We start from the raw sequence: 20934 nt of genomic DNA on the forward strand, positions 1-20934 counted from the left end.
ATATTAGGGGGAGTAGTCCGGTGGCTGTGACGGGATGATGTGGGATATTAGGAGTAGTAGTTTGGTGGCTCTGACGGGATGATGTGGTATATTAGGGGTAGTAGTCCGGTGGCTCTGGCTGACTGGATTATGAGGGATATTATGGGTAGTAGTCCGGAAGCTCTGGCTGACGGGATGATGTGGGATATTGTAGTGAATGTGGCTATGTGGAGTGGGCATACACTCAGCTTTATATATGTAATCATTATAATTTGTTATAACTAACCGTAGTTAGTTACTATGCCCGGGCAGTGCTGGGCTCTTCAGCTATTCACTAATATTTACCCTAATACTCATTGTCCTGCTTTGCTTTGTTACAGAAATGGCATATGAGTGTTGGCGTAGATGAGGAAAGCAGATATTTCTCTTGCTCAATATGGCGGTAGGGTATCAAAGCCTAAACCCTTTATTCCAGCCTCCGTTATGTTTTTATTTTTTCATACTAATGATGTTTCTTCTATATTATCTTTGTAGACCGCTGGGAACATCCTATTTGTTTTTCATGAAGTTCAAAGTTGAAGTGTCTGGCGGGAATATAGAATTCTTTGAAGCTTATGTAAGTGTAACATTATAGGTTGAAAATATTAATCTCTTGGGACATGAAGTTGTGTATTAAGCCTCCTTAGTGACACGTTAGGAAATCATTCCATCATGTACCTCTGACAAATGTATATACATATACAAGACAGTATGTTTTTGCATTATCTGACTGTAAAGCATGGTAGATGTTCTTTCCTATTCAGCAACTAAGAAGGTATAAGATAATCCTTTAATCGTCCCACCATGGGGCAATTCAGAGCATTACAGCAGCAAGGCAGGAACAAGTACAGATACAGATGCATAAAGGCATTACATTGACGGTAGGTAGGTACATATACGGAAAAAAAAAAAAATGTAACCGGACTGTCACAACTTTGGATCTATCAGTTCTCTGTTTGGGTCGTTCTCCGTTTTGGACAGTGCTGGTTATACAGCCTAACTGCAGCAGGAATGAAGGACTTTCGATAGCGCTCCCTCTCACATTTAGGATGAAGTAGCCGGTCACTGACAGTACTGCACATGTTTGTCACGGTCTCATGCATGGGATGGGAATCATTCTGCACCATGTAGCTCACCTTGGCCAGTATCCTCCTGTCGCCTACTTCCTGAACTGGGTCAAGGGGGCATCCCAGGACAGAGCTGGCCCTTCTAATCAGTTTGTCCAGCCTATTCCTGTCCCTAGTTGATATGCCACTACCCCAGCACGCCACACTAAAGAAGATGACTGATGCCACAACAGAGTTGAAGACGGATGCAAGGAGTGCCCCTCTAAGGCCGGAGTCACACTGGCGAGGAATACGAGAGAGTGAGAGGCGCAAAAAGCACGCATCACACACGGACAAATGATTTTCTATGGGGTCACTCGCACCAGGCGTATATTTCTCCTCAGTATCCTACGCTCCGTGCCACTCGCAGCATGCTGCGATTGTCAGCGTACTACGCCCGTAGTACGCCAATGCAAGTCTATGGGTGCGCAAAAAATACGGATTACACACGGACCACACATGTGACCTGCGAGCAATACGCAGGTCTTTTGGCTGGTGAACAGGAAATTGGCCAATCCATCATCAGGAAGCCTAGACATGCAAATGAGCTAAAAAACCGCTCCAGACATCCAGGAAGTCAGCCTCCATGGAGTACAGCAGCAGCATGGCGTCCACATACACTCACTGGCCACTTTATTAGGTACACCATGCTAGTAACGGGTTGGACCCCCTTTTGCCTTCAGAACTGCCTCAATTCTTCGTGGCAGAGATTCAACAAGGTGCTGGAAGCATTCCTCAGAGATTTTGGACCATATTGACATGATGGCATCACACAGTTGGCGCAGATTTGTCGGCTGCACATCCCTGATGCGAATCTCCCGTTCCACCACATCCCAAAGATGCTCTATTGGATTGAGATCTGGTGACTGAGGAGGCCATTTGAGTACAGTGAACTCATTGTCATGTTCAAGAAACCAATCTGAGATGATTCGAGCTTTATGACATGGCGCATTATCCTGCTGAAAGTAGCCATCAGATGTTGGGTACATTGTGGTCATAAAGGGATGGACATGGTCAGCAACAATACTCAGGTAGGCTGTGGCGTTGCAACGATGCTCAATTGGTACCAAGGGGCCCAAAGAGTGCCAAGAAAAAATTCCCCACACCATGACACCACCACCACCAGCCTGAACCGTTGATACAAGGCTGGATGGATCCATGCTTTCATGTTGTTTACGCCAAATTCTGACCCTACCATCCGAATGTCGCAGCAGAAATCGAGACTCATCAGACCAGGCAACGTTTTTCCAATCTTCTACTGTCCAATTTCGATGAGCTTGTGCAAATTGTAGCCTCAGTTTCCTGTTCTTAGCTGAGAGGAGTGGTACCCAGTGTGGTCTTCTGCTGCTGTAGCCCATCTGCCTCAAAGTTCGACGCACTGTGCGTTCAGAGATGCTCTTCTGCCTACCTTGGTTGTAACGGGTGGCAATTTGAGTCACTGTTGCCTTTCTATCAGCTCGAACCAGTATGCCCATTCTCCTCTGACCTCTGGCATCAACAAGGCATTTCCGGCCACAGAACTGCCGCTCAATGGATTTTTTTTCTTTTTCGGACCATTCTCTGTAAACCCTAGAGATGGTTGTGCGTGAAAATCCCAGTAGATCAGCAGTTTCTGAAATACTCAGACCAGCCCTTCTGGCACCAACAATCATGCCACGTTCAAAGGCACTCAAATCACCTTTCTTCCCCATACTGATGCTCGGTTTGAACTGCAGGAGATTGTCTTGACCATGTCTACATGCCTAAATGCACTGAGTTGCCGCCATGTGATTGGCTGATTAGAAATTAAGTCTTAACACACAGTTGGACAGGTGTACCTAATAAAGTGGCCAGTGAGTGTATATTAATGTAGAGATGCTCATTGTGCTGGTGCAGGAGCTGCCAGAAATATGGGACCCACGCGACGCAAACTATGCGAACCGCACAAGAAAGGAGGCGTCATGGAGGCGCATCTGTCGCCAGATGTACCATGACTTTGGTGACAGACCACGTGATGAGCAGCAGAAAATTCGTAAGTGCAACCATAAAAATATCATTAACCTTAGCGCACGCTATAAAAGGAATCTAGATTCCGCACCCCCCCTTCCTGTGCATGTACTTTTATTAGCCTCATGAGGCCATTACATTAGTATGTGACACGTGGCTTCACACAGCCATAATTAGGGGTTAGGCCACAAGCTCCTCATCCTCCTAGCCAATAAAATTAGTTTCAGTGTAGCTAATGAGACCCTGGGTATCGGCCCAATTACATATGCCACCATGGTTAGAACGCACACCCCAGAAGGCCCCATGCCTAGACTACTGGTAGAAAATGTGACCTCTCAAATATGTGATTTTGACAATCTTTCCTGTCACATTGCAGTGGAAGATGTGATGAAACGGTGGAGGAGCATCCGGGACCAATACCGCCGGGAACGCCAGCAGCGGTCCAGGAGTGGTGATGCTGGCCATGTAAAGCGCAAATATATCTACTATGACCGGCTGAACTTCCTCGCCCCAATTCTGGCTCTGAGACCGTAAGTACATACCTCACACCACATGACACAAAAACATTACACAAATACTTTACAGGGACAAAAATATTGATGTATTTTTGCCTCTGTTCTATTTCATAACAGAACTCAATCCAACCTTACAGATCGAGGAGCGGCCTCAGAGGCAGAGCCCATTATAGATCCTGTAGGGGATGAGGTGGCTGGCCCATCTTCTCCCCCTACAAGAAGGATGGCTGAAGAGGAGGCATCACCAGAACACACAATGGCTGCCCTACACAACACACCACCAGGACGGTCTGCTACTGCAAACTCACCCATCCTGGAAGAGCCGGGTAACTTGAGCAGCAGCCCAACTGCCCAGATCAGGCCCTCCCCACAGGCTGCTCTAGCATCACAGCGAATAAGAAGAAGGCGCCAGGTCACCATTCAAGAGAGCAGGACCAATGTGGACACAGGGGTGCTGAATTACTTGTCCAGAGTCACTACAGATGATGGTGAGGAGGCCTATGCACGTAGCCTCACCCTTTATCTCCGTGCCCTTACCCGTGAGGTCAGGCTCCGTATTAGGGGATGTATTCAGATCCTGCTTGATGCAAGCACCCCCCCCCAATACCCCATATGAGGTGTTTGAATTTCTGGAGAGGTGGCAGCTCTCACCAAGAAATTTAATGCGCATGAGACCATCCACACAGATGCTTGGTCAAGCAGGGTCTGAACAGCCCCTAATACGTGGGCCAACACCTCAACCCCTTCCTCCCCCTACCCATCCTTCTATTCTGCAGCCCCAAATGTCTTCCTCAAGCCAACCCCACCAATATGGCCACTTGTACCCACCCAGTGTTGGAGGCTGGTCCCAACCTGGTTGGGGACGATCTGGCTATCTTGGTGGGTATGAGCCACGGGCCTGCCAGAGCCAACAAAAAGCCCCTCACCATCATCATTACTCTGGCCAGTATCCCCAACAGGCCCAGGAGGCTGGACAACTACAGCATCATGGGCAACAGTATGGCCCCACACAGGGCGATGTTGCCCACAATGTCCAGCAGCACCCACAGGCTGGTCCTCCACGTTCCCCTTCCCCTACATATGAGGATTTATGAATCAAAATTTTGGAGATGTCCAGTGACATGTAACTGGTGCTTCTAATCTAGACCAAAAAACAGGTGTTCTCCATCTCCAACATTTAGAACATAATTTAACACTCACATTTTTTAACAATGTTTTCCAAACATATGAAACAATCCATCATGACAGGCAACGCTACCTCATGCCTTTCACACAGATTTATACACACATGTAATATGAGAATATTTCAATGCGCTATACTGTTACATGAAAGGATGAAAATACACTATTCACTTGCTAACGCATAGGAAAGGCGTGCTTGCCTTTAGTTAAGTAGTCAACTTTGTTGTTAGCAATCTCTAGTAAAACAATTTGAGGCGACCAGCATTCAGAATATCACGCGCTCTCTATGTCTTAACAAGTGAGTTTTGTATTTTCATCCTTTCCAGTATAGCATGCTTAAATATTCTCTGTTCTACAGACAGGTAATATCTGTGTGAAAGATGTGAGGTAGCCTTGCCTGTCATGGTGGAATCTTTCTATAATTGGATAACATTATGAGGAAATGTGAGTGTTATCTTATTCACTTTATGTAGGTGATGGAGCTCACCCTTTGTTGCCTAATCAAGGTTAATGTAGGCATGCAGCAATGTTGTTATTGCATAATGTTTGTTGCAGTTTTTTAGTTGTAATTTTAATGTTACACCAAGTTAAAGAAGGCCCAAAGGGTCATTTTGGCCATTGCCAAATTTGTGTTTATGGCAAAATTATGTTTGCCTTTAAGAAAAAAAAAAAAAAAAAAGGCAAAACTAAAAATTTGTCTACTCTAGTTAACGTCTCTGTGTGATTTTTCACAATCCCTCACAACATAATAACAGACACCAACCAATGCAATGAAACAGTCATAGAATCATAAAGGCTTGAGTTATATATATTTTGACAAACTTAAAGAAACAAATTATAACATAGACACAGCATTCTCTTGCCAAGAAGTAGCCCCCTCAGGTGAGATAAAGTAATTCGTGAATATATCACGCACTTTGAGGCCAGAGAGCGGTCTACGTTGAGGGATGATAGGTGGTCTCACCCTGCGCACATTGTCCGGCCTACGCACAACACCATCAGAGGAGGAACAATCATGTATCCTGGTGAATTTATGCAGAACAACACAGGCTTTGACAACTTCATTCACATTTTGCTCACTCAACTGAATGGCCGACTGGAGTACCCGCCATTTGGCACAAAGAATCCCAAAGGAGCACTCCACCAGTCGCCTAGCACGTGATAGGCGCAAGTTAAAAATTCTGCGCCTGTGGTCAAGGTTGCGCCGGGGATATGGCCTCATTACATTGCGTGATAACTGAAAGGCTTCATCTGCCACAAGGACATAAGGGACTGATTGTTCGGGGGAGCCTGGTAGCTGGCGTGGTGGTGGTAGATCCAACTGGTTGGTGCGTAGCCGCCGACCCATTATGGAAGTATTGAAGACTCTAGAGTCTCCCGTCCTTCCATAGGCCCCAATGTCAACAATTATAAACTTGTATTGAGGGTCTACCAGAGCCAACAATACAACAGAAAAGTATTGTTTATAATTGAAGAATTGGGAGCCTGAGTTCGGCGGCTTACGCACCCTGATATGTTTGCCATCCAGGGCCCCAATACAATTTGGAAACTGGCAGTCCTCCTCAAAGTCCCTTGAAATCCTTAACCAGTCTTCCATCCTGGGCTCGGGTAGGACAACCTGATGGAGTCTTGTCCAGATTTGTGCACATGTAGACCTCACTATGCCTGAAATGGTGGACTTTCCAATGAGAAACTCATGGTGGAGGGCGGCATAAGACAGGCCAGTGGACAGGAAGCTGTAGAACAACAGAAATAGTACATTTTAGAATGGCTAAAGTAAAAAAAAAAACCGTTACATGCCGACCAAACTTGTTAGGAAATGAGAGAGAACAACACACACATATTTGGTGGCACAATGACTAAGTGATATGCAGGACATATTATATGTAACATTCTGCTGTGTCAGGTGAAACATATTTTGAGTAAGTTGAGGGTATTAAACTTTGTCCAAGAAGGCCAAAAAACATAACACACACATTATGAACATAGAGAATGTGGTTGTGTAGTACATACCGTATTGTGAGTAGAAGTCGCTCCTCTGCAGATATCGCTTTGCGTATCCTTGTGTCCTGAAAGGTTATCCCAGGGCGCACTGTCTCCAAGAGGCGATCAAATGTGGCAATGCTCATTCGACAGTACTGGTAAAATTTCTCCGGATGCTCCCGCAGAGACGAATAGAGGCGGTGAAAATGACCTCTTGTGAGTCGTTGCCTCAAAAGTGGATGGACCCACATGCGTCTCCTCCTCCGCGGATCCACTATCACAGGATATGGTTGCCCAAAGCGCCGTGACAAAAGCCAGGTAAAGAGAACCTGCTCAGTTGTATTGAATCGCAGACCCTCTGCCATGCTGCACAAAGAACACCAACACACCTCGTGAAAGCAAGGTGACAAATGTACAGAATGTAGGCATCCACCTGTTTCTGAGTGTCTAAATAGGGTGCAGGCTAATGATTTAAATTGTTTGCAGGCCTGAAAACCGTTAAATGTCCATTTTGCAAGGCTGCGAGAAAATCTCGCCATACGGATTGCATACGGATGCCACACGGATTACATACGGATGCACACATGCGCAAAATACGCGACCACACCTTGCTTACGGATGACCTACGGAGCACTGTTTAGGGGTCATTCATCCGTATTACGCATGTAAAATACGGAGCGTATTTTGCGCAGGTTAGTGTGACTCCAGCCTAACTCCGAAGGTTCTCAGCCTTCTGAGCAGATAAAGCCTGCTTTGGCCCTTCCTGTACACTGCATCCAAGTGATGGGCCCAGTCAAGCTTATTTTTGAGGATCACACCAAGGTACTTATAGGTGTCGACTATCTCAATGTCATTTCCCTGAATGTTCACCACTACTGGTGGATTTTTGCCCTTGCGAAAGTCCACCACCAATTCCTTGGTCTTCCCGGAATTAATCCTAAGGTGGTTCCTCTGACACCACTCCACAAAAGCTTGGTTAGTATCTCTGTACTCTCTTTCATCTCGTCCTGTGATGAGGCCTACTATTGCAGAGTCATCAGAATACTTCTGCAAGTAGCAGCTAGATGAGTTGCACCTAAAATCCGCAGTGTACAGTGTGAAGAGAAAAGGGGCAAGAACTGTACCTTGAGGTGCCCCTGTATTGCAGATCACTGTGTCTGACACACTGTCCCGAACCTTTACAAACTGAGGTCGGTTCGTGAGGTAGTTAAGGATCCAGATGGAGAGTTGGAGGTCCACACCAACAAGGCCCAGCTTGTCTCTCAGTAGACCTGGCTGTATGGTGTTAAAAGCACTAGAGAAATCGAAGAACATTATTCTCACAGTGTTCCCAGGTTTCTCCAGGTGAGAGAGAGTCCTATCTAGAAGGTGGATAATGGCATCATCCACACCAATGCCCGGCCTGTAGGCAAACTGGAGAGGGTCCATATCCGAGCTCACTAGAGGACGGAGACGTGTGAGAACCAATCTCTCTAATACCTTCATCAGGTGTGATGTCAATGCTACAGGTCTATAGTCATTAAGGTCTTTCGGATAAGGTTTCTTCGGAACTGGTACCACACACGATAATTTCCACAGTTGTGGTACTATAACCATTCTCAGGCTCATATTGAACAGATATGTAATGATCTCACTCAGCTGGTGCCCACAGGCTTTGATTAGCCTTGCACTGATGCCGTCAGGACCTGCAGCCATCAAAACTTTGATCTTATCCAGTTCTTTTGCAACCTGGGTACTTGTGAAGAACAGACCCTGGCTCAGTTGACAAGTTGCAGCAGGGGGTGAGGTTATTGTAGCAGAGAGGTGTGAATGGTATGCAGGGGCAGGAGCAGCCAGTGTGTGATTAAATCTATTAAAGAATAGATTAAGTTCATTAAGCCCCTCTTTATCTACAACCATCCTGGAGACAGTCTGTCTATGCCCAGATATAGACTTTAGACCCTCCCAGACTTCATGGATCCTTTTCTGTGACAATTTCAGTTCAATCCTTCTCTTATAATTAGCCTTTCCCTGCCTGATTAGCTACTTCAGATCCTTCTGAACCTCTCTCAGCCTGCCCTTGTCACCTGATCTGAAGGCCAACTTCTTCTCTTTGAGAAGAGCCTTTATTCCGGGGCTGATCCATGGTTTGTTGTTAGAGAAGCACCTCACTACTTTTGTGGGTACCATGTTGTCTACACAGAAATTAATGTAGTCCGTTATACAGTGTGTGAGACCATCCATGTCATCACCATAGGAATCTTGCAGCACTTCCCAAGTGGTTGTTTCATAGCAGTCTCTCAGAGGATCATCACTCTCCTCAGTCCATATCCTCACTGTGCGAGTGACAGCAGGTTCTCTCTGTACAAGTGGCTTGTACACGGGTTGGAGGTGCACTAGGTTGTGATCCGATCTTCCAAGGGGTGGTAGGGCTGACAAGGCATATGCCCCTCTCACATTGGCAAAGAACAAGTCCAATGTTTTGTTGTCTCTAGTGAGGCAGGTAACATACTGTGTGCAACTGGGTAGTATGGATGCTGGAGACACATGATTGAAGTCTACCGAAACCAGAAGGAGTGCTTGGGGGTGAAGGGACTGCATCATGCTCACTGTGGATTGTAGGACCTCAGTGGCGGCATCAGCTTTCGCAGAAGGGGGGACATATGCAGCTATCATGATTATATGCTATAGTTCCCTCGGTAAATAAAAAGGTCTCATGCCCACAGCTAATAGCTCAATGTCCTTACAGCATGTTTGCTCTTTGACCACGATGTGCCTAGAGTCACACCATCTATCATTCACAAATATCGCCAGCCCTCCGCCTTTCCTCTTACCGCTCTCCCTTGTCCTGTCCGCGCGAATGAGTTTAAAGCCATCCAACGAGACAACAGTGTCCGGAGTACCTTCGGTGAGCCAGGTCTCTGTAAACAGCAACATGCTGCTCTCCCTTAATTCCCGATGATGTCTGGTCAGCGCCGACAGTTCGTCCATCTTATTCCCGAGTGATCTCACATTGCCCATAATGACGGAGGGAAGAGCAGGTCTATAGCGCCTTCTTCTAGCTTTCCTGAGGGCTCCAGCTCTGCAACCTCTTCTCTTAGTCCTCCTTATTTCTGGTAGAATGTCCTCTGGTCTATTAGCAGCATGCTGCCTTGTATCCCTAAGCAGCAGTATAGCTTCTCTGGAGTAGACAATAGGGTCTTGTTCAGTTCCTGGATTTCCCAACACAATAGATCCAAGTAAAAACAAGGTAAAAAGTCCATCAAAGGTCCAGGTCCTCATATGGTTTTCCATAGTGCAGTGTCCCTTTGGAGTAAAAATAAAAAAAAAAAAAATAAAAAAAAAGAGAAAGGAAAAATAGAAAATAGAAAAAAGGAGAGCAAAGAAGGAGCTACAGTAACAGGCTGCCACTCCAGCGGCGCCAGGAAGAGTATACTTTCTTATGCCAGCCCGATGACACCAAAATGACATGTGAGGTTGGATCGACAGACTCATGATCAGTCCAGGCGGCATAGTGGTCCATAAACGGACTGTGAAATGTGAACCAAGAAGTAAATCGAAATAGTCGCACACATGTTCAGTGATCTTTCCTGCGGCAGAGGGACCTACATCTATCAGACTTTTGTCACATCCATGCATGTACCAAAAGTGTCCTCTAAAGGGAATCTGTCCACAGGTCTTTGCTACCTCCTGTGAGAGCAGCATAATGTAGGAAAAGACACTGAGAGCAAGGATGGGCACGAGGCTGTGTTCACATGTCCAGTAATCATCAGTTAGAATGGATCTAGCAGCAATCCGTTAACAAAAGTGTAGTGTAGATATAACTTTTGTCCTGCTAAAAAAAAGATTTCAACTTGATCCATTTTTTTAACCATTCAAGTCTATGGAAAATGGATCCGTTAAATAGCCATCTGTTTAGTCCCGTTTGAAACTGATCCACTAAGAAGAAAATGGAACCTTCTCAAATGAGAGAAAAACTGATGGCTATTTCATAGAATGTTAGAGTTGGAAGCGACCTCCAAGGTCATCGTATCCAACTCCCCTAAATACGGGATTCACTAAACCATCTCACAGATGTCTGTCCAGCCTCTGTCTGAAGACTTCCATTGAAGGAGAATTCACCACCTCTCGTGGCAGCCTGTTCCACTCAGTAATCACCCTCACTGTCAAAAAGTTTTTTTCTAATATCTAGTCTGTATCTTTTCCCTTTCTGCTTCATTCCATTGCTTCTCGTGTTTCTAAGTGGAAATGAGAATAAGGACGATCCCTCTACACTGTGACAACAGCATACCTCAGGGAGTGAGGTGCGATGATGACATTGCTTCGTTCCGCCCTAAACCTACTGTTCTGTAGGCCTAGTGTGACTACAGAACAGAGAGTCGCAGTACAGGGAGATCATGTTGAGTTCAGGATAGCATAGCTCCCGGTGGGCTTTTCAGGTCAGGTCCCCGGGTCCAAAGCCCCCCGACCCCACCTTCACGATACCTACGATATTGCTTGAACTATTAGTCAGACCTCGGGGAAACCCCTTATGTTTTGTAGCTATGCTAATATTCACTCTTTTGACATATACAAATGAAACATGAATTCTATAATTAAAGATAACTTGTGCCCATATTTTCTGAAATAAGAGACCTGGCATATTGTAAAGTTTTACACTCATGAATTCCTTCAAGAAATCTAAGTGTCTGTTTTAATTTCATGTTTACAGCTAAAAGCTTCACCGAAGCAGAACCTGTAGTGCACACTTAGATCAGTGAGACTATGGAACTCTCTGCCATATGATGTTGTAATGAGTGATTCCCTAATAAAATTTACGAAGGGACTGGATGCCTTTCTTGAAAAGTATAATATTACAGCAGGGCTGGACTGGGACTAAAATTCAGCCCTGGCATTTGAAGTTACACAGGCCCACTAGTCACATGGTGACTATATAATATCTTTGTACACTTATAGTTTACAAGAAGTGAGAGGAGATTAACACGACTATATAACATGTAGTCACAGCAGTGCCCAGTATTTCAGCTCAGTCCTATTTATTGCTTTTAGGTACAGTACTCCTCCCAAATCTCTGTCCCCTTTTGTATGCATGATTACAGAATTCCTGGCAGAACTACTCTCTATTGGGCAACCAGACCCCCTGGTCATAGCCGCCCCTATCATACCTCCCAACTTTTGAAGAAGGGAAAGATGGACAAAGACTGCGCTGCAAATTTTGGCAACGCCCAGCCACACCCATTTCACAACTAGTCACACCCATGTCCACACCTAATCGCACCCATTTAGCACTGCTGATCACACTGACTGGTACTGAGGGCACAGTGGCTGGCATTATGGGCACACTGACTGGCACTAAGGAAGAGAGAAAACAGAGAGAGAAAAAAGAAAACAGAGAGCGAGAAAGAAAGGGGAAAGAAAGAAAGAACAGTGAGAGACAGAGAAAGAACAGAGAGAGAAAGAAAGAGGGGAAAGAAAGAACAGAGAGAGACAGAGAAAGAACAGAGAGAGAAAGAAAGAAGTAAAGAAAAGAAAGAAAGAACAGCGAGAAAGAGAGGAAAGAAAAAGAAAGAAAGAGGGGAAGAAAGAACAGAGAGAGAAAAAAGAAAGATTAGAGAGAGAAAGAAAGAACAGAGAGAGAAAGAAAGAACAGAGAGAGAAAGAAAATGAGGGAAAGACAGAACAGAGAATGAAAGAACAGAGAAAGAACAAAAAAGAGAGAAAGAAATAAAGAAAGATTCTATAAAGATACTATAGCAGCCCGGCTCCCATTGTAGTGCCCACCTGAGCCTCCCGGTGCAGGACCTATCATGATCCGCTCACATGGCCGGCATCCCCGATTCCAAGGCGATCCTGCTGTCTGCGCTGTCGGAGGAGGACACGGTGATGGATCTGAAGCATTCCTGGTTCCGTCACAATCTCCTCAAGAAATTATCTAATTTCCGGTCAGCTTCCAGCACGTCACTTCCGGTGGAACGTCATGTGTGTGTTTTAAAATGCTCCTCGGGGCTCCGCCGTGTACTCCTGTGTCCATGGGAAAAGCACGCTTTGTATGTTTTGTACACACTTGGCTCCGCTCCGTACATCCCGTACACATATGGCTCCACTCCGCGCACACACGGCTCCACTCCGTCCACCTCGTACACGCGTGGCTCCTCTCCGTACACCTCGTACACACATGGCTCCGCTCCTTACACCTCGTACACGCGCGGCTCCTCTCTGTACACCTCGTACACACGGCTCCGCTCCGTACACCTCGTACACACGGCTCCGCTCCGTACACCTCGTACACACGGCTCCGCTCCATACACCTCGTACACGCGGCTCCTCTCCGTACACCTCGTACACGTGCGGCTCCTCTCCGTACACCTCGTACACACGGCTCCGCTCCGTACACCTCGTACACACGGCTCCGCTCCATACACCTCGTACACACGGCTCCGCTCCATACACCTCGTACACACGGCTCCGCACCGTACACCTCGTACACACGGCTCCGCACCGTACACCTCGTACACACGCGGCTCCGCTCCGTACACCTCGTACACGTGCGGCTCCTCTCCGTACACCTCGTACACGTGCGGCTCCTCTCCGTACACCTCGTACACGTGCGGCTCCTCTCCGTACACCTCGTACACACGGCTCCGCTCCGTACACCTCGTACACACGGCTCCGCTCCGTACACCTCGTACACACGGCTCCGCTCCGTACACCTCGTACACACGGCTCCGCTCCGTACACCTCGTACACGTGCGGCTCCTCTCCGTACACCTCGTACACGTGCGGCTCCTCTCCGTACACCTCGTACACGTGCGGCTCCGCTCCGTACACCTCGTACACACGGCTCTGCTCCGTACACCTCGTACACACGGCTCCGCTCCGTACACCTCGTACACACGGCTCCGCTCCGTACACCTCGTACACACGGCTCCGCTCCGTACACCTCGTACACACGGCTCCGCTCCGTACACCTCGTACACGTGCGACTCCTCTCCGTACACCTCGTACACGTGCGGCTCCTCTCCGTACACCTCGTACACGTGCGGCTCCTCTCCGTACACCTCGTACACACGCGGCTCCGCTCCGTACACCTCGTACACACGGCTCCGCTCCGTACACCTCGTACACACGGCTCCGCTCCGTACACCTCGTACACACGCGGCTCCGCTCCGTACACCTCGTACACACGGCTCCGCTCCGTACACCTCGTACACACGGCTCCGCTCCGTACACCTCATACACACACAGCTCTGCTACATCCACACTGTAAATCCTGACCCCACACATACTTACCTCAACCAGCACCATGACAACAGCAAAGCAGAGTCTTGCAGACGGTAGAGGCAAGGCTGAGCGCACAGGACCTGTTATAAGGTCACTGGAGGGGCGGAGTCAGGGGTGACATGAACGGGGGTCTGGACAAAGGCTCCTGATCATGTGACCCCCCTTGACTCCTCCCCTCCTGTGACCTCATCACAGGTCCTGTGAAGAGCGAGCAGGCAAGCGAGTGCGACGCTGTGAGTGGCTGCGGGGGGGAGGGGGTCTCATGCTACGGCGAGGATGGGGTGGATGGGGTGCGTGGGGGGGCGTGGCGGTTTATCTCCCTGCAGTGCGGGAGGAACTTGAAACTATCACCGCCATGCCCGCAGAGGGCCGGCAGCAGCTGGCAAGCGGCCAGATGCCCGCGGCCCACGTGACAGCGGCCCAGCGGGAAAATGCCCGGTTGGTTATATTGCCAATCCGGGCCTGTATTACAGGGTATATACACTAGTTTCCTTAATATTTCATTGATCCAGGGAGCTAGTCTGATTGCCGTATGTGGAGTCGGGAAGGAATTTTTTTCCCCAATGTGAAGCTTACTGTTTGCCACATGGGTTTTTTTTGCCTTCTTCTGGATCAACATGTTAGGGCAAGTTAGGATAGAATATGGGTTGAACTAGATGGACTTAAAGTCTTCCTTCAACCTTAATAACTATGTTACATGACTTCCCGTACATAAAAGATGAAGTGCAAAGTTGATACATTTCACTTATATAAGCCTATGTCTACATGTACATGTCATCACATATACACCATAACTAAATCTCCATGTTCTAGATGCCAGTAAACATTGACTTAGTCATCAAATGGTGCTGGAGGCAGTCATGTGTGCGATTGCCTTTCCGAAAAAAAAATGGACTGCACAATAAAAGAAAGGGGGAAAAAACACCTTTCCTCTTGTACATGTAAAAATCAGAGAACACATACAGTTGTGCTCAAAAGTTTACATACCCCGGCAGAGTTTTTGCTTTCTTGGCCTTTTTTCAGAGTATATGAATGATAACACCAAAACTTTTTCTCCACTCATGGTTAGTAGTTGGGTGAAGCCATTTAGGCTATGTGCACACGTAGCGGAACTCTCGTGGAAGTTACCGTGGGAATTCCGGAATTCCATTCCGCGGGAAAATCGCATTTTAAATTCCGGCGATTTTCCCATGGAAAAACTAGCGATTTGCAAGCGTAATTAGCTTGCAGAATGCTAGCGTTTTCCTAGCGATCTGTATCATCACTTGGAGAACTGATTGACAGGTTGGTCACACTCGTCAAACATTGTGTTTGACGAGTGTGACCAACCTTTTACTATTGAGGCTGCCTATGAGGCTGCCTATGCGGCATCAATAGTAAAAGATAGAATGTTAAAAATAATTTAAAAAAATAAACAATGGTGTTATATTGACCTTCTGGCGTCCCACACAGCCTTCCCGGGCCTCAGCAATGCTTCTGTTCCCAGTAAAGCCTTGCGAGACCTTTGATGACGTCGCGGTCTCGCGATAATGTAGCGGTCCCTATTCCTCACGAGACCGCTACATTATCGCGAGACCGCGATGTCATCAAAGGTCTCGCAAGGCATTACTGAGAACGGAAGCATCACTGAGGCCCGGGAAGGCTGCACGGGACGCCGGAAGGTGAATTTAACACCATTTTTTGTTTTTTATTCTATTTTTTACAGGGATATGGTACCCACAGCCAGGAGGACAGTCTCCTCTCCTCCACACCGTGGGTACTATCCGCAAATGTTCTGCTTACTTTTCGCATGGTGGGCACAGCCACATGCGGGAAGTAAGCAAAACAATGCAATCCTATGGGTGCGGGATCGCCGCGATTCCGCAAATTAATGAGCATGCTGCGTATTTTTCCGTGATGCGATTCCGCTGCGGGAAAATCCGCAGCATTAGCACAGCATTGCGGAATCCCATAGGATTGCATAAGATGCTTTTTTTGCGTTTTGCGCGGCAAAATCGCGCGTTAAAAAGCACCGCGAAAACGCAAAAAAAGTGACGTGTGAACGCAGCCTTATTGTCAAACTACTGTGTTTTCTGTTTTTAAATCATGTTAACAACCCAAAACATCTAAATGACCCTGATCAGATGGTGATTTTGGTGTGATAACATGCACAGAAGTTGACACAAATGGGTTTGAATGGCTACTGAAGGTAACATCCTCACCTGTGACATGTTTGCTTGTAATCAGTGTGTACATAAAAGCTGAGTGTTTCTGGGATCCAGACAGACTCTTGCATCTTTCATCCAGCCACTGACGTTTCTGGATGGTGAGTCATGGGGAAAGCAAAAGAATTTTCAACAGATCTACGGGAAAAGGTAGTTGAACTGTATAAAATAGGAAAGGGATACAAGGAATTGATAATGCCAGTCAGCAGCGTTCAAACTGTGATTAACAAATGGAAAATCAAGGGCTCTGTAAAAACAAATTCACGGTCAAGTAGATCAACAAAAATTTTGTCCACAACTGCCAGGAAAATTGTACGTGATGCAAAAAAAATCCCCACAAATAACATCAGCTGAAATACTGGACTCTCTGAAAGCTAGCGGTGTGGCTGTTTCAAGATGTACAATAGGGAGGCACTTGAAGAAAAATGGACTGCATGGTCAGGTCGCCAGAAGAAAGTCATTACTGTACAAATGCCACAAAGTATCTCGCCTACAATACACAAAACAGCACAGAGACAAGCCTCAAAACATCTGGAACAAGGTAATTTGGAGTGATGAGACCAAAAGAGAACTTTTGGGCCACAACCATAAACGTTACATTTGGAGAGAGGTCAGCAAGGCCTATGATAAAAGGAGCACCATTCATACTGTGAAGCATGGAGGTGCTTCACTGATGTTTTGGGCATCTGTGAGCTACAAAGGCACAGCAAACTTGGTCAAAGTTGTAGAAAATATGAATGCAGCATGTTATCGGCAAATTCTGGAGGCAAATTTGTAATCATCAGCCCGGAAGCTGCACATGGGACATACTTGGACATTCCAACTATATAACGATCCAAAACACAAAGCCAAGTCACCCTGTTATTGGCTACAGCAGAACAAAGTAAAGGTTCTGGAGTGGCCATCACAGTCTCCTGACCTCCATATCATTGAGCCACTCTGGGGAGAACTCAAGCGCACAGTTCTGCTAGACAGTCCAGGAATTGACAGGAACTGGAGGCCTTTTGCCTAGAAGAGTGGGCAGCTTTACCATCTGATAAAATAAAGAACCTCATCCACAACTACCACAAAACTTTAAGCTGTCATTGATGTTAGAAGGGGCAATACACGGTATTAAGAAATGGGGTATGTAAACTTTTCATCAGGGTCATTTGGATGTTTTGGGTTGTAATGATTTAAAAAGAGAAAACACAGTTGTTTGACAATAAATGGTTTCACCCAACCACTAACTATAGTGTTATCATTCATATTCTCTGGAAAAAGGCCAAGAAAGCAAAATTATGCTGGGGTATGCAAACTTTTGAGCACAACTGTATACTGCTTGATTGGTAAGAGTGAAGTTACGACCAATTAGTCAATTTCATTCCCCTCTATTTTGTGCTCACTGGACGCTGTACATGGGAAGAAGTAAAAGGAACAAGTAGTGTTTGACCTTTCTGATGTCATTGCACCCTCCACCCATCACTTGTAGAGACTTCAGGTCCCCCATACACATGATTGCTGATAACCGAACGTTAATTTGCTTGACAGCTATTTCTTCCAGCTATTTCCCAAAATTTTTTGGCAGTGACCTCTTTTTCTGAGAGAATCAAGAGGTCCCCTCATACACATTAAAAGGTTGGCCAATCTCTGAAAATGGTGTATTCTGCTGACTTTTATCTAATTGTATGAGGGCCTTCGTGATTAAGAGGAAAAGGTTAAAGGGGACCTATCACCTTGTATATTGATTTTAACTGGTGTATATATAGGGTTAATTTGCAAGTTATATGCATTAGAAGGGGGTCTGGCTGCCATACTGAAAGTGCATCATTGATGTACAGCAGAGCAGGTTGTTAATCCATGGAGCATGCTGACAGCCGCTGTTCACAATTCTTTAAGCAGTGACTGTAACCACTGCAGACAAACCTGTATAACTTTAAGTCATACAGGTGTGCCGCCAGCTTTAACCCTCCGTCAGGCGCAATATAGATTCTCCTCGGTTCATGCGCAATGTGCCTGACAAGCACAGGTCAGAAAACCACCTATAGTAGCTACAAATTTCAATTTCAGGACTATAGAAGTAGTCAGTGACCTTCATAGGAATGTATTAAAAGAGATTACACCAAATCAGATGCAAAAAAAAACATTTATTAACCATAAACTTATTAAAACTAAAAGTACCACCTTTCGGTAGTACCGCCAAATAGGCTCCAGTTATCTTTACTTAACTATTGCTTAAATATAAAATTATGGAAAAAAACTTAAAGGATATTGCACTTAGATGTTACTTAATTATCTTCTACTCATCTTCAGTGGTTTCAATTGCAGCAGAAGCAGCACAGGTACACTTAGAAAAGCAAGGCTGGCAGACGAAAGTTGCATGGGAAAGGCAGATTGATTCTTTACATATTTTGCAGTCATATTTAGAAAGCCTTCTGAAACCAGATACAAATGAGCAGGTAGTACAACTGTGTCTTTTAGAAGGTGGTAGAGTCGGTGTTTGTTCTGGAACGTCCTTGGGACGATATCTCTTCAACCGGTGTTGCAGGGCAAGGGGCATTCCAACCGTCTTTGTACTTCTTAGGCTTAGCTCTCCACTCACCAGTTCATTAGCCAAATGTTTTAGGTACATTCTCCTGCGCATTTGTTTAAGTTCATTACCGAGGTAAATTACTTGTGAGTTGATGCCACCCACATTCAGCATTGTAAAGAAGCCGGTCATAACCTTTTCGTTCTGTCCGGGTACTTCGATCATCGAAACGGAGGCAACGGATCAGGACTTTGAATCGTTTCAGATTCATCACAAGGCTGAATTTTTCAATGCCATCACCGTCTGTCCCCCACAGCTCCTCCAAACTTTGCCTATTTGCTCTGAAAGCACCAGCTAGGTATAACAAGCCAATAAATGCCTTGAGTTCAATCACATCAGTGTTTTTGATGTCCCTCTCTCTGGAGAATTGCTCTTTGATTGTGTCAATATACTGGTTAGTGAACCGAACAATAGTTTCCAACATGCTATCTGTAATTAGATTACTCCAACATTCCACTGCAGTTTTAGCTTTTCTAGCACTTCCAATAACTCCAGGAAGGTGTGTAATAATATTGTGGGATTCTCTGCGCTGTTTGTTCTTGGGTGCCTTTTTGTTCCACTTTGTATTTTTATCTTTGCCAAAATAATAAGCTAGATCTGTGTCTGTTTCCTCTGTATCAGTGTCATCACCATCCTGCTCTGTTCCAGAATCAGTGTTACATTCTGCTACCTCATCTTCAGATGAAATGTCACTAGATTCCTCTAAATCCTCAGTTACTGCTGGTTCTTCCTCATCATCTTCTAACAAAAAAATCTTCATTTCTTCTAAATGAAGGGGTTTAGATGAATCATACTGTTTTCTGGCCATTGCAGCAGAAAATCTGAAGCAAGAGAAAAAGAGTATGTGTTAGGGCGCAATGTGCCTTAGAAGCCACCCTCCTTTTGTCTAAGAAAACAGTACTTATGTACACTAACTTAGCATTAATCCTTCATAAAACAAGCTAAATACACAATCGTGATGAATAAAAAAAGAAAATACTAACCTTTCAATTTGTGTTGAAATCAGGCGCAATGTGCCTGAGAAGCCAAAGTGTTGATATCTGCTCACTAGAAGGTCTGCTGAGTCACTGTGATATCAGGTTTCACAGAGCCTGTAGAGTCAGGAGATAACTAGGAGGGTGGGGTTTTCTGATAAGTGGGCAAGGAGAGAGAAGTGAAACTAATTACTGTGTGCCTGTCAGATCTATTGCGCCTGACGGAGGGATAAGTTGGCAGCTCCCGGGAGGAATAAAGTTAATTTTCTCAAGGGGGGCCGTACAGGTACCTTTCTACTGCTGTTATCAGATGTGACAGATTTCCTTTAAGTTGGTTTCTAAGCCTTCAATGAGTGTTGCCTCCTAAGTCTTACAGCTCTAGATTTTGTATGGTAAGATTCTGGGGTTTCATAAGTTGCCAATATCTAAGATCTAGTGCTTATTTAAACTAAAGTATTTGGTATGTTCACATGAACAATTATGGGACATTCACTAAGTTTGGGGTAGTCAACCACTTTTAATCCGAATTTTGGTGATAACATGCCTATTATTCTGAGACTGTTGTTGATCCCATCCTACTCGGTTGAAAGGTTTACCCAAGGGAGCAAGAAATGTTGGTGAACTAATTACTGATGTGTCACTTCTGCCTGTAATTAGACGTTCATTACAATTGCTCCCTCCTGTACAATACGACCCCTTCAGAAAAGAGTATGAGAGGTGGAAGCTTCTTCAGGTAAAGTCCACTCGACATAATGTCTCTTTTCAATGTTTCAGCTGTACGTCCAAGCTTTCATACCTTTTCTTAACTTTACTATATCTTATTTCTCAGTCTCAGGGAGACAAACCGCTGAAAAAGTCAGAATATGTAATAAAGGACACAACTGGTAAGTCAGAGATGATTGTTACATGACATTTTATTACATAGTGACAAGCAAAGAGGTGTGTAAACCATGATATAAACCGTACTGGTAAGAGGTAAGCTGTACTGGCAGGCACGGTACTGTATAAGGTCTGCCCTTCCCGTGGTTGTTACTTCCCGGGGAAAGACCTGGCTAGTCATTGCTTGCGTTGAGAAACATGTGATGGTGTCTCCGCGGCTTGTGTTTTGCATGATTCTGCAGTCTGGCAGGCACGGTA

At 45.7% G+C, this 20934-nt stretch overlaps 1 long non-coding RNA gene across 1 annotated transcript; it reads left to right on the top strand.

Annotated features, from left to right (window-relative positions):
- The first annotated feature begins 357 nt into the window (after positions 1-357).
- Positions 358-20681, top strand: LOC141100148 (uncharacterized). The gene is made up of 3 exons (XR_012234614.1): positions 358-421; positions 514-595; positions 20627-20681. It is a non-coding gene; the product is annotated as an uncharacterized lncRNA (long non-coding RNA).
- Positions 20682-20934: the final 253 nt, after the last annotated feature.

Source organism: Dendrobates tinctorius, unplaced genomic scaffold (genome assembly GCF_039654945.1).
Source record: "Dendrobates tinctorius isolate UK_male_01 unplaced genomic scaffold, ASM3965494v1 ptg000011l, whole genome shotgun sequence".
Taxonomy (NCBI): Eukaryota; Metazoa; Chordata; class Amphibia; order Anura; family Dendrobatidae; genus Dendrobates; species Dendrobates tinctorius.